The sequence below is a fragment of the Conger conger genome, chromosome 15 (genome assembly GCF_963514075.1).
Source record: "Conger conger chromosome 15, fConCon1.1, whole genome shotgun sequence".
NCBI lineage: Eukaryota > Metazoa > Chordata > Actinopteri > Anguilliformes > Congridae > Conger > Conger conger.
This window is the reverse complement of record NC_083774.1, coordinates 32,340,799-32,355,753: the sequence shown is the minus strand read 5'-3', so window position 1 is coordinate 32,355,753 and position 14,955 is coordinate 32,340,799. Positions and strand designations below refer to the sequence as shown.

Sequence of the window (14,955 nt, the reverse complement as noted above, 5' to 3'; positions counted from 1 at the left end):
TTACTTTCAGAGGTGGTTTCATTCTGCAGTCAGAAATTCATGGACAGCACTGCACAAAATAAATCCAGTTCAACCACCTGTGGGCAACTATGCCAGGGCTGCAATGCACTGTAAAGACAGTCATTTTGAACAAACGGTCAATCAAAATCCGGTTTTCAGCATACTCATTATAACATCATAAACAAATGGAGTTTTCTTGGATTGCCTAAAAAGTTGTAGGCATAGGTGGGCAAAAGACTGGCTGCAGCTAATTGGTTCAAAAAACAATGACATTTCTCTGGCCATAAAAGGGTTTAACATTGAAATTAAAGCATCCTCGTGTTTATTTCTTGCTCTGACTATTTTCTAGGACATACATACAATACATTTCAAAAGGAGAGGACATGTACATTTGCCAGAAAATGGTTTCTTTTGGAAGCACATTTACACAAGTGAATGGACCAGTAATGTAAAAAGGTGTGAATGGTCCAGAATGTTTGGGGCGATGAACAGTTATTAGTCCTCAGTGCATTCAAGACATTTTTCACTCAAAATCAAGGGCTGCAATTATATGTTGTGAAGCTTTAAAAATGTACAAAATTCAAGCCCGTCTAAATTTCAAAGCATATATGCATGTTCACTATGAAGAAAGAAATGCCAAAACAATGTAAAATAGATTTTACATGCCCACGATAGACATTAACAAAAATGTAATTCATGAAAACTGTCAGGAAAAAAAGCTGCACACGAGCATAATAGGTAGCTCCATGAGAGATGTGGGTTTTCAGTGGTTTAGTACAGATCTCATGGTGTGAGGATGCCATCTTGTTATTCAGTATTGAGACAATGGCAAAACCCGGAAATCCTAAGCACCAGCCAGGACCGCAGTGCCTACTGCTACATTGGAGGGCTCGTCCGGGATTTGAACCCGGGACCTCTCTCACCCAAAGCGAGAATCATACCCCTAGACCAACGAGCCCACAGGATGGACTACAGTGGACCTCCATACAGTTTCTAATTGAAAGACCCCATAATTCATCGTCTCTTTGCTGAACCATATCAATGAAAAATGGCCACATCTGGTTCAAAACTCTATTTCAGCTCAGCGCAATGGATTCATCTTTAGAATCAGAAATTGGCCTTTTTGTGGTCAATCGAAGTGTGAATCAATTGTGCCATGAAAGACTATACAGCAATGTCCACTTACTGTTACTTTCAGAGGTGGTTTCATTCTGCAGTCAGAAATTCATGGACAGCACTGCACAAAATAAATCCAGTTCAACCACCTGTGGGCAACTATGCCAGGGCTGCAATGCACTGTAAAGACAGTCATTTTGAACAAACGGTCAATCAAAATCCGGTTTTCAGCATACTCATTATAACATCATAAACAAATGGAGTTTTCTTGGATTGCCTAAAAAGTTGTAGGCATAGGTGGGCAAAAGACTGGCTGCAGCTAATTGGTTCAAAAAACAATGACATTTCTCTGGCCATAAACGGGTTTAACATTGAAATTAAAGCATCCTCGTGTTTATTTCTTGCTCTGACTATTTTCTAGGACATACATACAATACATTTCAAAAGGAGAGGACATGTACATTTGCCAGAAAATGGTTTCTTTTGGAAGCACATTTACACAAGTGAATGGACCAGTAATGTAAAAAGGTGTGAATGGTCCAGAATGTTTGGGGCGATGAACAGTTATTAGTCCTCAGTGCATTCAAGACATTTTTCACTCAAAATCAAGGGCTGCAATTATATGTTGTGAAGCTTTAAAAATGTACAAAATTCAAGCCCGTCTAAATTTCAAAGCATATATGCATGTTCACTATGAAGAAAGAAATGCCAAAACAATGTAAAATAGATTTTACATGCCCACGATAGACATTAACAAAAATGTAATTCATGAAAACTGTCAGGAAAAAAAGCTGCACACGAGCATAATAGGTAGCTCCATGAGAGATGTGGGTTTTCAGTGGTTTAGTACAGATCTCATGGTGTGAGGATGCCATCTTGTTATTCAGTATTGACACAATGGCAAAACCCGGAAATCCTAAGCACCAGCCAGGACCGCAGTGCCTACTGCTACATTGGAGGGCTCGCCCGGGATTTGAACCCGGGACCTCTCGCACCCAAAGCGAGAATCATACCCCTAGACCAACGAGCCCACAGGATGGACTACAGTGGACCTCCATACAGTTTCTAATTGAAAGACCCCATAATTCATCGTCTCTTTGCTGAACCATATCAATGAAAAATGGCCACATCTGGTTCAAAACTCGATTTCAGCTCAGCGCAATGGATTCATCTTTAGAATCAGAAATTGGCCTTTTTGTGGTCAATCGAAGCGTGAATCAATTGTGCCATGAAAGACTATGCAGCAATGTCCACTTACTGTTACTTTCAGAGGTGGTTTCATTCTGCAGTCAGAAATTCATGGACAGCACTGCACAAAATAAATCCAGTTCAACCACCTGTGGGCAACTATGCCAGGGCTGCAATGCACTGTAAAGACAGTCATTTTGAACAAACGGTCAATCAAAATCCGGTTTTCAGCATACTCATTATAACATCATAAACAAATGGAGTTTTCTTGGATTGCCTAAAAAGTTGTAGGCATAGGTGGGCAAAAGACTGGCTGCAGCTAATTGGTTCAAAAAACAATGACATTTCTCTGGCCATAAACGGGTTTAACATTGAAATTAAAGCATCCTCGTGTTTATTTCTTGCTCTGACTATTTTCTAGGACATACATACAATACATTTCAAAAGGAGAGGACATGTACATTTGCCAGAAAATGGTTTCTTTTGGAAGCACATTTACACAAGTGAATGGACCAGTAATGTAAAAAGGTGTGAATGGTCCAGAATGTTTGGGGCGATGAACAGTTATTAGTCCTCAGTGCATTCAAGACATTTTTCACTCAAAATCAAGGGCTGCAATTATATGTTGTGAAGCTTTAAAAATGTACAAAATTCAAGCCCGTCTAAATTTCAAAGCATATATGCATGTTCACTATGAAGAAAGAAATGCCAAAACAATGTAAAATAGATTTTACATGCCCACGATAGACATTAACAAAAATGTAATTCATGAAAACTGTCAGGAAAAAAAGCTGCACACGAGCATAATAGGCAGCTCCATGAGAGATGTGGGTTTTCAGTGGTTTAGTACAGATCTCATGGTGTGAGGATGCCATCTTGTTATTCAGTATTGAGACAATGGCAAAACCCGGAAATCCTAAGCACCAGCCAGGACCGCAGTGCCTACTGCTACATTGGAGGGCTCGTCCGGGATTTGAACCCGGGACCTCTCGCACCCAAAGCGAGAATCATACCCCTAGACCAACGAGCCCACAGGATGGACTACAGTGGACCTCCATACAGTTTCTAATTGAAAGACCCCATAATTCATCGTCTCTTTGCTGAACCATATCAATGAAAAATGGCCACATCTGGTTCAAAACTCTATTTCAGCTCAGCGCAATGGATTCATCTTTAGAATCAGAAATTGGCCTTTTTGTGGTCAATCGAAGTGTGAATCAATTGTGCCATGAAAGACTATGCAGCAATGTCCACTTACTGTTACTTTCAGAGGTGGTTTCATTCTGCAGTCAGAAATTCATGGACAGCACTGCACAAAATAAATCCAGTTCAACCACCTGTGGGCAACTATGCCAGGGCTGCAATGCACTGTAAAGACAGTCAATTTGAACAAACGGTCAATCAAAATCCGGTTTTCAGCATACTCATTATAACATCATAAACAAATGGAGTTTTCTTGGATTGCCTAAAAAGTTGTAGGCATAGGTGGGCAAAAGACTGGCTGCAGCTAATTGGTTCAAAAAACAATGACATTTCTCTGGCCATAAACGGGTTTAACATTGAAATTAAAGCATCCTCGTGTTTATTTCTTGCTCTGACTATTTTCTAGGACATACATACAATACATTTCAAAAGGAGAGGACATGTACATTTGCCAGAAAATGGTTTCTTTTGGAAGCACATTTACACAAGTGAATGGACCAGTAATGTAAAAAGGTGTGAATGGTCCAGAATGTTTGGGGCGATGAACAGTTATTAGTCCTCAGTGCATTCAAGACATTTTTCACTCAAAATCAAGGGCTGCAATTATATGTTGTGAAGCTTTAAAAATGTACAAAATTCAAGCCCGTCTAAATTTCAAAGCATATATGCATGTTCACTATGAAGAAAGAAATGCCAAAACAATGTAAAATAGATTTTACATGCCCACGATAGACATTAACAAAAATGTAATTCATGAAAACTGTCAGGAAAAAAAGCTGCACACGAGCATAATAGGTAGCTCCATGAGAGATGTGGGTTTTCAGTGGTTTAGTACAGATCTCATGGTGTGAGGATGCCATCTTGTTATTCAGTATTGAGACAATGGCAAAACCCGGAAATCCTAAGCACCAGCCAGGACCGCAGTGCCTACTGCTACATTGGAGGGCTCGTCCGGGATTTGAACCCGGGACCTCTCGCACCCAAAGCGAGAATCATACCCCTAGACCAACGAGCCCACAGGATGGACTACAGTGGACCTCCATACAGTTTCTAATTGAAAGACCCCATAATTCATCGTCTCTTTGCTGAACCATATCAATGAAAAATGGCCACATCTGGTTCAAAACTCTATTTCAGCTCAGCGCAATGGATTCATCTTTAGAATCAGAAATTGGCCTTTTTGTGGTCAATCGAAGTGTGAATCAATTGTGCCATGAAAGACTATGCAGCAATGTCCACTTACTGTTACTTTCAGAGGTGGTTTCATTCTGCAGTCAGAAATTCATGGACAGCACTGCACAAAATAAATCCAGTTCAACCACCTGTGGGCAACTATGCCAGGGCTGCAATGCACTGTAAAGACAGTCATTTTGAACAAACGGTCAATCAAAATCCGGTTTTCAGCATACTCATTATAACATCATAAACAAATGGAGTTTTCTTGGATTGCCTAAAAAGTTGTAGGCATAGGTGGGCAAAAGACTGGCTGCAGCTAATTGGTTCAAAAAACAATGACATTTCTCTGGCCATAAACGGGTTTAACATTGAAATTAAAGCATCCTCGTGTTTATTTCTTGCTCTGACTATTTTCTAGGACATACATACAATACATTTCAAAAGGAGAGGACATGTACATTTGCCAGAAAATGGTTTCTTTTGGAAGCACATTTACACAAGTGAATGGACCAGTAATGTAAAAAGGTGTGAATGGTCCAGAATGTTTGGGGCGATGAACAGTTATTAGTCCTCAGTGCATTCAAGACATTTTTCACTCAAAATCAAGGGCTGCAATTATATGTTGTGAAGCTTTAAAAATGTACAAAATTCAAGCCCGTCTAAATTTCAAAGCATATATGCATGTTCACTATGAAGAAAGAAATGCCAAAACAATGTAAAATAGATTTTACATGCCCACGATAGACATTAACAAAAATGTAATTCATGAAAACTGTCAGGAAAAAAAGCTGCACACGAGCATAATAGGTAGCTCCATGAGAGATGTGGGTTTTCAGTGGTTTAGTACAGATCTCATGGTGTGAGGATGCCATCTTGTTATTCAGTATTGAGACAATGGCAAAACCCGGAAATCCTAAGCACCAGCCAGGACCGCAGTGCCTACTGCTACATTGGAGGGCTCGTCCGGGATTTGAACCCGGGACCTCTCGCACCCAAAGCGAGAATCATACCCCTAGACCAACGAGCCCACAGGATGGACTACAGTGGACCTCCATACAGTTTCTAATTGAAAGACCCCATAATTCATCGTCTCTTTGCTGAACCATATCAATGAAAAATGGCCACATCTGGTTCAAAACTCGATTTCAGCTCAGCGCAATGGATTCATCTTTAGAATCAGAAATTGGCCTTTTTGTGGTCAATCGAAGTGTGAATCAATTGTGCCATGAAAGACTATGCAGCAATGTCCACTTACTGTTACTTTCAGAGGTGGTTTCATTCTGCAGTCAGAAATTCATGGACAGCACTGCACAAAATAAATCCAGTTCAACCACCTGTGGGCAACTATGCCAGGGCTGCAATGCACTGTAAAGACAGTCAATTTGAACAAACGGTCAATCAAAATCCGGTTTTCAGCATACTCATTATAACATCATAAACAAATGGAGTTTTCTTGGATTGCCTAAAAAGTTGTAGGCATAGGTGGGCAAAAGACTGGCTGCAGCTAATTGGTTCAAAAAACAATGACATTTCTCTGGCCATAAACGGGTTTAACATTGAAATTAAAGCATCCTCGTGTTTATTTCTTGCTCTGACTATTTTCTAGGACATACATACAATACATTTCAAAAGGAGAGGACATGTACATTTGCCAGAAAATGGTTTCTTTTGGAAGCACATTTACACAAGTGAATGGACCAGTAATGTAAAAAGGTGTGAATGGTCCAGAATGTTTGGGGCGATGAACAGTTATTAGTCCTCAGTGCATTCAAGACATTTTTCACTCAAAATCAAGGGCTGCAATTATATGTTGTGAAGCTTTAAAAATGTACAAAATTCAAGCCCGTCTAAATTTCAAAGCATATATGCATGTTCACTATGAAGAAAGAAATGCCAAAACAATGTAAAATAGATTTTACATGCCCACGATAGACATTAACAAAAATGTAATTCATGAAAACTGTCAGGAAAAAAAGCTGCACACGAGCATAATAGGTAGCTCCATGAGAGATGTGGGTTTTCAGTGGTTTAGTACAGATCTCATGGTGTGAGGATGCCATCTTGTTATTCAGTATTGAGACAATGGCAAAACCCGGAAATCCTAAGCACCAGCCAGGACCGCAGTGCCTACTGCTACATTGGAGGGCTCGTCCGGGATTTGAACCCGGGACCTCTCGCACCCAAAGCGAGAATCATACCCCTAGACCAACGAGCCCACAGGATGGACTACAGTGGACCTCCATACAGTTTCTAATTGAAAGACCCCATAATTCATCGTCTCTTTGCTGAACCATATCAATGAAAAATGGCCACATCTGGTTCAAAACTCGATTTCAGCTCAGCGCAATGGATTCATCTTTAGAATCAGAAATTGGCCTTTTTGTGGTCAATCGAAGTGTGAATCAATTGTGCCATGAAAGACTATGCAGCAATGTCCACTTACTGTTACTTTCAGAGGTGGTTTCATTCTGCAGTCAGAAATTCATGGACAGCACTGCACAAAATAAATCCAGTTCAACCACCTGTGGGCAACTATGCCAGGGCTGCAATGCACTGTAAAGACAGTCAATTTGAACAAACGGTCCATCAAAATCCGGTTTTCAGCATACTCATTATAACATCATAAACAAATGGAGTTTTCTTGGATTGCCTAAAAAGTTGTAGGCATAGGTGGGCAAAAGACTGGCTGCAGCTAATTGGTTCAAAAAACAATGACATTTCTCTGGCCATAAACGGGTTTAACATTGAAATTAAAGCATCCTCGTGTTTATTTCTTGCTCTGACTATTTTCTAGGACATACATACAATACATTTCAAAAGGAGAGGACATGTACATTTGCCAGAAAATGGTTTCTTTTGGAAGCACATTTACACAAGTGAATGGACCAGTAATGTAAAAAGGTGTGAATGGTCCAGAATGTTTGGGGCGATGAACAGTTATTAGTCCTCAGTGCATTCAAGACATTTTTCACTCAAAATCAAGGGCTGCAATTATATGTTGTGAAGCTTTAAAAATGTACAAAATTCAAGCCCGTCTAAATTTCAAAGCATATATGCATGTTCACTATGAAGAAAGAAATGCCAAAACAATGTAAAATAGATTTTACATGCCCACGATAGACATTAACAAAAATGTAATTCATGAAAACTGTCAGGAAAAAAAGCTGCACACGAGCATAATAGGTAGCTCCATGAGAGATGTGGGTTTTCAGTGGTTTAGTACAGATCTCATGGTGTGAGGATGCCATCTTGTTATTCAGTATTGAGACAATGGCAAAACCCGGAAATCCTAAGCACCAGGCAGGACCGCAGTGCCTACTGCTACATTGGAGGGCTCGTCCGGGATTTGAACCCGGGACCTCTCGCACCCAAAGCGAGAATCATACCCCTAGACCAACGAGCCCACAGGATGGACTACAGTGGACCTCCATACAGTTTCTAATTGAAAGACCCCATAATTCATCGTCTCTTTGCTGAACCATATCAATGAAAAATGGCCACATCTGGTTCAAAACTCGATTTCAGCTCAGCGCAATGGATTCATCTTTAGAATCAGAAATTGGCCTTTTTGTGGTCAATCGAAGTGTGAATCAATTGTGCCATGAAAGACTATGCAGCAATGTCCACTTACTGTTACTTTCAGAGGTGGTTTCATTCTGCAGTCAGAAATTCATGGACAGCACTGCACAAAATAAATCCAGTTCAACCACCTGTGGGCAACTATGCCAGGGCTGCAATGCACTGTAAAGACAGTCAATTTGAACAAACGGTCCATCAAAATCCGGTTTTCAGCATACTCATTATAACATCATAAACAAATGGAGTTTTCTTGGATTGCCTAAAAAGTTGTAGGCATAGGTGGGCAAAAGACTGGCTGCAGCTAATTGGTTCAAAAAACAATGACATTTCTCTGGCCATAAACGGGTTTAACATTGAAATTAAAGCATCCTCGTGTTTATTTCTTGCTCTGACTATTTTCTAGGACATACATACAATACATTTCAAAAGGAGAGGACATGTACATTTGCCAGAAAATGGTTTCTTTTGGAAGCACATTTACACAAGTGAATGGACCAGTAATGTAAAAAGGTGTGAATGGTCCAGAATGTTTGGGGCGATGAACAGTTATTAGTCCTCAGTGCATTCAAGACATTTTTCACTCAAAATCAAGGGCTGCAATTATATGTTGTGAAGCTTTAAAAATGTACAAAATTCAAGCCCGTCTAAATTTCAAAGCATATATGCATGTTCACTATGAAGAAAGAAATGCCAAAACAATGTAAAATAGATTTTACATGCCCACGATAGACATTAACAAAAATGTAATTCATGAAAACTGTCAGGAAAAAAAGCTGCACACGAGCATAATAGGTAGCTCCATGAGAGATGTGGGTTTTCAGTGGTTTAGTACAGATCTCATGGTGTGAGGATGCCATCTTGTTATTCAGTATTGAGACAATGGCAAAACCCGGAAATCCTAAGCACCAGGCAGGACCGCAGTGCCTACTGCTACATTGGAGGGCTCGTCCGGGATTTGAACCCGGGACCTCTCGCACCCAAAGCGAGAATCATACCCCTAGACCAACGAGCCCACAGGATGGACTACAGTGGACCTCCAGACACTTTCTAATTGAAAGACCCCATAATTCATCGTCTCTTTGCTGAACCATATCAAAGAAAAATGGCCACATCTGGTTCAAAACTCTATTTCAGCTCAGCGCAATGGATTCATCTTTAGAATCAGAAATTGGCCTTTTTGTGGTCAATCGAAGTGTGAATCAATTGTGCCATGAAAGACTATACAGCAATGTCCACTTACTGTTACTTTCAGAGGTGGTTTCATTCTGCAGTCAGAAATTCATGGACAGCACTGCACAAAATAAATCCAGTTCAACCACCTGTGGGCAACTATGCCAGGGCTGCAATGCACTGTAAAGACAGTCATTTTGAACAAACGGTCAATCAAAATCCGGTTTTCAGCATACTCATTATAACATCATAAACAAATGGAGTTTTCTTGGATTGCCTAAAAAGTTGTAGGCATAGGTGGGCAAAAGACTGGCTGCAGCTAATTGGTTCAAAAAACAATGACATTTCTCTGGCCATAAACGGGTTTAACATTGAAATTAAAGCATCCTCGTGTTTATTTCTTGCTCTGACTATTTTCTAGGACATACATACAATACATTTCAAAAGGAGAGGACATGTACATTTGCCAGAAAATGGTTTCTTTTGGAAGCACATTTACACAAGTGAATGGACCAGTAATGTAAAAAGGTGTGAATGGTCCAGAATGTTTGGGGCGATGAACAGTTATTAGTCCTCAGTGCATTCAAGACATTTTTCACTCAAAATCAAGGGCTGCAATTATATGTTGTGAAGCTTTAAAAATGTACAAAATTCAAGCCCGTCTAAATTTCAAAGCATATATGCATGTTCACTATGAAGAAAGAAATGCCAAAACAATGTAAAATAGATTTTACATGCCCACGATAGACATTAACAAAAATGTAATTCATGAAAACTGTCAGGAAAAAAAGCTGCACACGAGCATAATAGGTAGCTCCATGAGAGATGTGGGTTTTCAGTGGTTTAGTACAGATCTCATGGTGTGAGGATGCCATCTTGTTATTCAGTATTGAGACAATGGCAAAACCCGGAAATCCTAAGCACCAGCCAGGACCGCAGTGCCTACTGCTACATTGGAGGGCTCGTCCGGGATTTGAACCCAAAGCGAGAATCATACCCCTAGACCAACGAGCCCACAGGATGGATAACAGTGGACCTCCAGACAGTTTCTAATTGAAAGACCCCATAATTCATCGTCTCTTTGCTGAACCATATCAAAGAAAAATGGCCACATCTGGTTCAAAACTCAATGTCAATCGAAGTGTGAATCAATCGTGTCATGAAAGACTATGCAGCAATGTCCACTTACTGTTACTTTCAGAGGTGGTTTCATTCTGCAGTCATAAATTCATGGACAGCACTGCACAAAATAAATCCAGTTCAACCACCTGTGGCCTACTATGCTTTGCATAACACCCTGGAGCTTTCAATTTGTATTTATCTTCCATACTAATTCAATTAAAACAACAAGCAGTTTAGCAGTTCTATGCATATTTTTGGATTTAACTGCTATTTTTCCTAGCTTTTTTTTCCCACATGACATGACTTATTATGGTTTATTATTAATGAACTTGTGACCAGTGGAGCTATAGGCTCATGCTAAAAATTCCTTTCATTTGAATACCATATCTTCCCCATGGTTACAAGCTAATAATGTGTGTCCCCTATTACACATTAATGTTTTAAGATGTGGACAAATACATTTTTTTCCCAAAAAAAATTGTATATTTATGTTTGTAATTGTGCTTCGCAAAGGTTTGAATTTAGCATAATCACTTTTTGTACAAAGAAAGTATAATAGCCATGACCGAGACGAGTTTGCTTATTTAAGGATATATAAACACACACCACTGTTAAAGCAAACATAGCTGTGTTATTTTCCGTTGAGTGGTTAAAAACGGACGTACTGATATAAGACACGTAGAGACATGGGCCCTCCAAGGCCAGGGGCCCCAGTGTCGCTGCACCTGCTCTCCCACCTGTAGGACCACTATATCACCGCCACTGACCGCCACTGACCACAGGAGTTCTTCCCATGTGCAGTTCTGCCCCAAGCTAAAAAGACATTTTCCAACTGATCGTGTACAGGAGGCTCATTTTGCACGTTCACACAGTCCACACAAATTCTCCACGCAGCACAAACACACGAGAACACAGTGACGACACTGAAAACACTGACATTTATTTAGAGGTTTTTCAACTTATACATTATAGGATAAACTCTAATTTATGACATAAGATTGGCAAAGATATACATAAATTGCATTTGTGTACATAAATACAAAAATCTGAGGTAGGGCCTCAAGAATTAGTTACATTTTAAAATAAATAATGCATTTCATGTATAATATATGATTCTTTTTACCTTCTAGCATGAGAATTAAAACCTTTATTATATATCTTTATAATATTAGTATAGCAAACCGATGGAAGTGCCATTATCTGACAGAGGTACATGTCTTTGTCCATAGGCAGCAGTACCCCACATAGAACACACCAAAATATATGACATTACGCAAGTAATTAGGAATTTAACCTATACAATGATAGGTCCACAATAAAGTGCCAAATAGACACAACATTCACTAGATAAGACATTTGCTGTATATAATATACATATGTGTATGCATGTGTGTACACAGACACACACATACACAAACTCTCACTCACGCAGACACACACACACACACACACACACACATATATACACATAGATACATACTGTATATGGCAGACTATAGGCTATTCTCTTTAATCTTTAATTTGAAATTCATACAACATTCTAAAATTAGAAGGCATCTATAAGGCCAATGGTTACCTGAACATGTATCGTAACGTGTTGGCAAATACAAATGAGGGTTACCTGAACATGTAACCTAATGTGTTGGCAAATATGAATGAGGGTTACATGAACATGTAACCAAACGTGTTGGCAAATATGAATGAGGGTTACATGAACATGTAACCAAACGTGTTGGCAAATATGAATGAGGGTTACATGAACATGTAACGTAACATGTTGGCAAATATAAATTAGGTCCAATGAAATGTGACTGGCAGTATCTCAGTCTCCCAAACAGACTTTTTTTTGTTTATTTCTCATTGTTGTTCTTGAACCCCTTCAAAATGATGTCCTTCTTTGGTTATCTACCGCCTAATATTGAAGTAGAAGGCATTAAAACAACTTGCGTGCTTCTCTGTAAAGCATAACAACTTTAATATTCCTCACAGACCAGTATTCTGAGGGTGTGATTGTGAACTCATGTGTACCTCCTGAGGCACAGGCATGAGCACAGGATCACAGATACACACGGCAACACAGTCGAGCATGATCCATTGTTCTGCGGTTGTGTGGCAATGCCTTGGAGTCTTCAAAAATCAGGGCTGTGTCCGAAATGGCTCACTATTCACTAATTACAAATCCGTAACTAGTGAATACCCATATAGTGTGCTATATAGTTGACTAAATAAACGCTGAATTCGGACAGCCGACGTCGAAATAAATGTTTGCAATCGAACAGCATCATCACGTAGGCTACACGCCGCTGCATATAGCCACAAAACCATTAACAGACATATAATTACAAAAAAAATTTTTTTAAACATTAATGTACATAGCCTCGGTGTGTGGGGCATGTAATAGTATGCATTTTCACTGAATAAACATCAACAACACATCCCTGTACACAATTATATCCAAATTTAACAGAGCACAGGTTTATAAGACTGCGGTTGGTGCTTTTAGTCAATGGACTTGATTTAACCTACTCGTTCATTACAAATAACGTTAATGTCAACTATAAGACATGTCAGCTACGGTCCATTGTGGGATATATCTAGTGCCCTTAAAATATGAGAATTCTTTTTTTTTTTGGCCCTTTCAGACAAAGCCCAGTTCTGTGTGAGCCAAAATAAAACCTTCACTGGTTCGGTGAGAGTAACAGTTAAACAGGCTCAGTTTAGTCTTTGAGAACTTCCCAGTAGAATTATATCATCAACTAGTACTGGCTTTAGAAAAAGAAAAAAGCTCTTTTTTGAAATCTCTTCACAGGCAGACAAGATGGAGTAGACCATGGTTCAGCCAGTAGCAAGGCAGAATCAATTGCTGAACACACAGATGTGTTTAGTTTGGGCTTATTAAGAAGAAAGAGAAAGGGCTTTCTGCTACTCCTAATAGCATTCCTTATCACCTTTCCTCTCTGGGACAAGCATACATGCCACAAGGCTATTCTAAAACAACTGTCACAAGTATATTACTGCTCCTTTTCTGCCGTTTGTTCTGACTATACAGGAGTGATTCAAACATTTGGCTAACATTGCACTTCATCTCAAACATCTGACTAACATTGCACTCCATCTTAAATATCTGGTTAACATTACACTCCTTCTCAAACATCTGGTTAACATTGCACTCCTTCTCAAACATCTGGTTAACATTGCACTCCTTCTCAAACATCTGGTTAACATTGCACTCTTTCTCAAACATCTGGTTAACATTGCACTCTGTCTGAAACATCTGGCTAACATTTCACTCCATCTTAAACATCTGGATAACATTTCTCTCCATCTTAAACATCTGGATAGCATTGCACTCCGTCTGAAACATCTGGCTAACATTGCACTCCGTCTCAGCAAAATTATTCTCTCATCATGTGGCCATGTCAGCCACTGTTCCGTTTCAAGGAACTGGCTACGTAGCGCATTCTCTATCATTTCCAGATGGGAGACAATCGCTTGGCAACATTCACTGAGCGCCCGCCTGTTGAAGTAAATGCCTTCAGTATCACAGCTATCTCCATTTGGAAGAAAACTGCATACTTAAATTACCTTCAGTCAAGTCTCAACAACCCAGGCAATGAGAGAAATCCTGTTGACACGATCGCATTACTCTTATAAGGATTCACTTGGATCAAATCAATCATGAAAGACAATTAGACACACTACACTGAAAGATCATTTTCTACAAATTTAAGCACTGCCCAGCTCCAGTTGAGCAATCAGTCGCAAAAATGTAAACTGCAATGGCCAGCACGTAAAGGTAAGCGCAAGTTTGTATTTCGGCCAAATACATTGTGTGACTTGAAACAAAATGGTTGTGTTCTAGGTTCTTTTGTGAGATGCCAGGTATGCAAGAAGAATGGGAAAAAAAACATGACCTTGTCGCATCGTGCACTACAGATCTACAAATGTGGCTGACAAACTCAAATTTACCTGAGACCCTGATACATGAACAAAGACAGACAGGAAGGAGACCATCAAAATTCCGGCGGGATTTCCGCTGGAAGTTTCTAGAAAAACTATATGCTATTCTATTCTTATTATCGTGACTAATAGTTGTTCAAAAAATACTCAGAGAGACATGACAAACACAAACACTCAGCACATGGACAGTATGCACGAGATACAATTATACAGTCAACTGGCAAATAAAAATGACACACAGTCCACTCCCTGGTACATGAAAGAGGAGTTCATACACAAATTCCCCAATGAAACCACAACAATAAAATGGTGGACAATAAATATTTAACACACAAATATATGGCTACTGGGTATAGCTTAGCATTTCAAATAATAGATTTGCAAGGTGGTTTAAGCATGTTTAGAAGTAGAAAAGTACTCTGTGAGACCTAGGCTACCAAT

The 14,955-nt window shown here is 39.5% G+C and overlaps 8 non-coding genes across 8 annotated transcripts; all 8 read right to left on the bottom strand.

Moving 5' to 3' along the window:
* Nucleotides 1-886: 886 nt before the first annotated feature.
* Nucleotides 887-958, bottom strand: trnap-ugg (transfer RNA proline (anticodon UGG)). Its single transcript has one exon. It is a non-coding gene; the product is annotated as a tRNA-Pro (tRNA).
* Nucleotides 959-2,074: 1,116 nt separating this feature from the next.
* On the bottom strand, nucleotides 2,075-2,146 carry trnap-ugg (transfer RNA proline (anticodon UGG)). Its single transcript has one exon. It is a non-coding gene; the product is annotated as a tRNA-Pro (tRNA).
* Nucleotides 2,147-3,262: 1,116 nt separating this feature from the next.
* trnap-ugg (transfer RNA proline (anticodon UGG)) lies at nucleotides 3,263-3,334 on the bottom strand. The gene has a single exon. It is a non-coding gene; the product is annotated as a tRNA-Pro (tRNA).
* A 1,116-nt stretch (nucleotides 3,335-4,450) lies between these two features.
* Nucleotides 4,451-4,522, bottom strand: trnap-ugg (transfer RNA proline (anticodon UGG)). Its single transcript has one exon. It is a non-coding gene; the product is annotated as a tRNA-Pro (tRNA).
* Nucleotides 4,523-5,638: 1,116 nt separating this feature from the next.
* Nucleotides 5,639-5,710, bottom strand: trnap-ugg (transfer RNA proline (anticodon UGG)). The gene has a single exon. It is a non-coding gene; the product is annotated as a tRNA-Pro (tRNA).
* Nucleotides 5,711-6,826: 1,116 nt separating this feature from the next.
* trnap-ugg (transfer RNA proline (anticodon UGG)) lies at nucleotides 6,827-6,898 on the bottom strand. The gene has a single exon. It is a non-coding gene; the product is annotated as a tRNA-Pro (tRNA).
* Nucleotides 6,899-8,014: 1,116 nt separating this feature from the next.
* Nucleotides 8,015-8,086, bottom strand: trnap-ugg (transfer RNA proline (anticodon UGG)). The gene has a single exon. It is a non-coding gene; the product is annotated as a tRNA-Pro (tRNA).
* A 1,116-nt stretch (nucleotides 8,087-9,202) lies between these two features.
* trnap-ugg (transfer RNA proline (anticodon UGG)) lies at nucleotides 9,203-9,274 on the bottom strand. Its single transcript has one exon. It is a non-coding gene; the product is annotated as a tRNA-Pro (tRNA).
* Nucleotides 9,275-14,955: the final 5,681 nt, after the last annotated feature.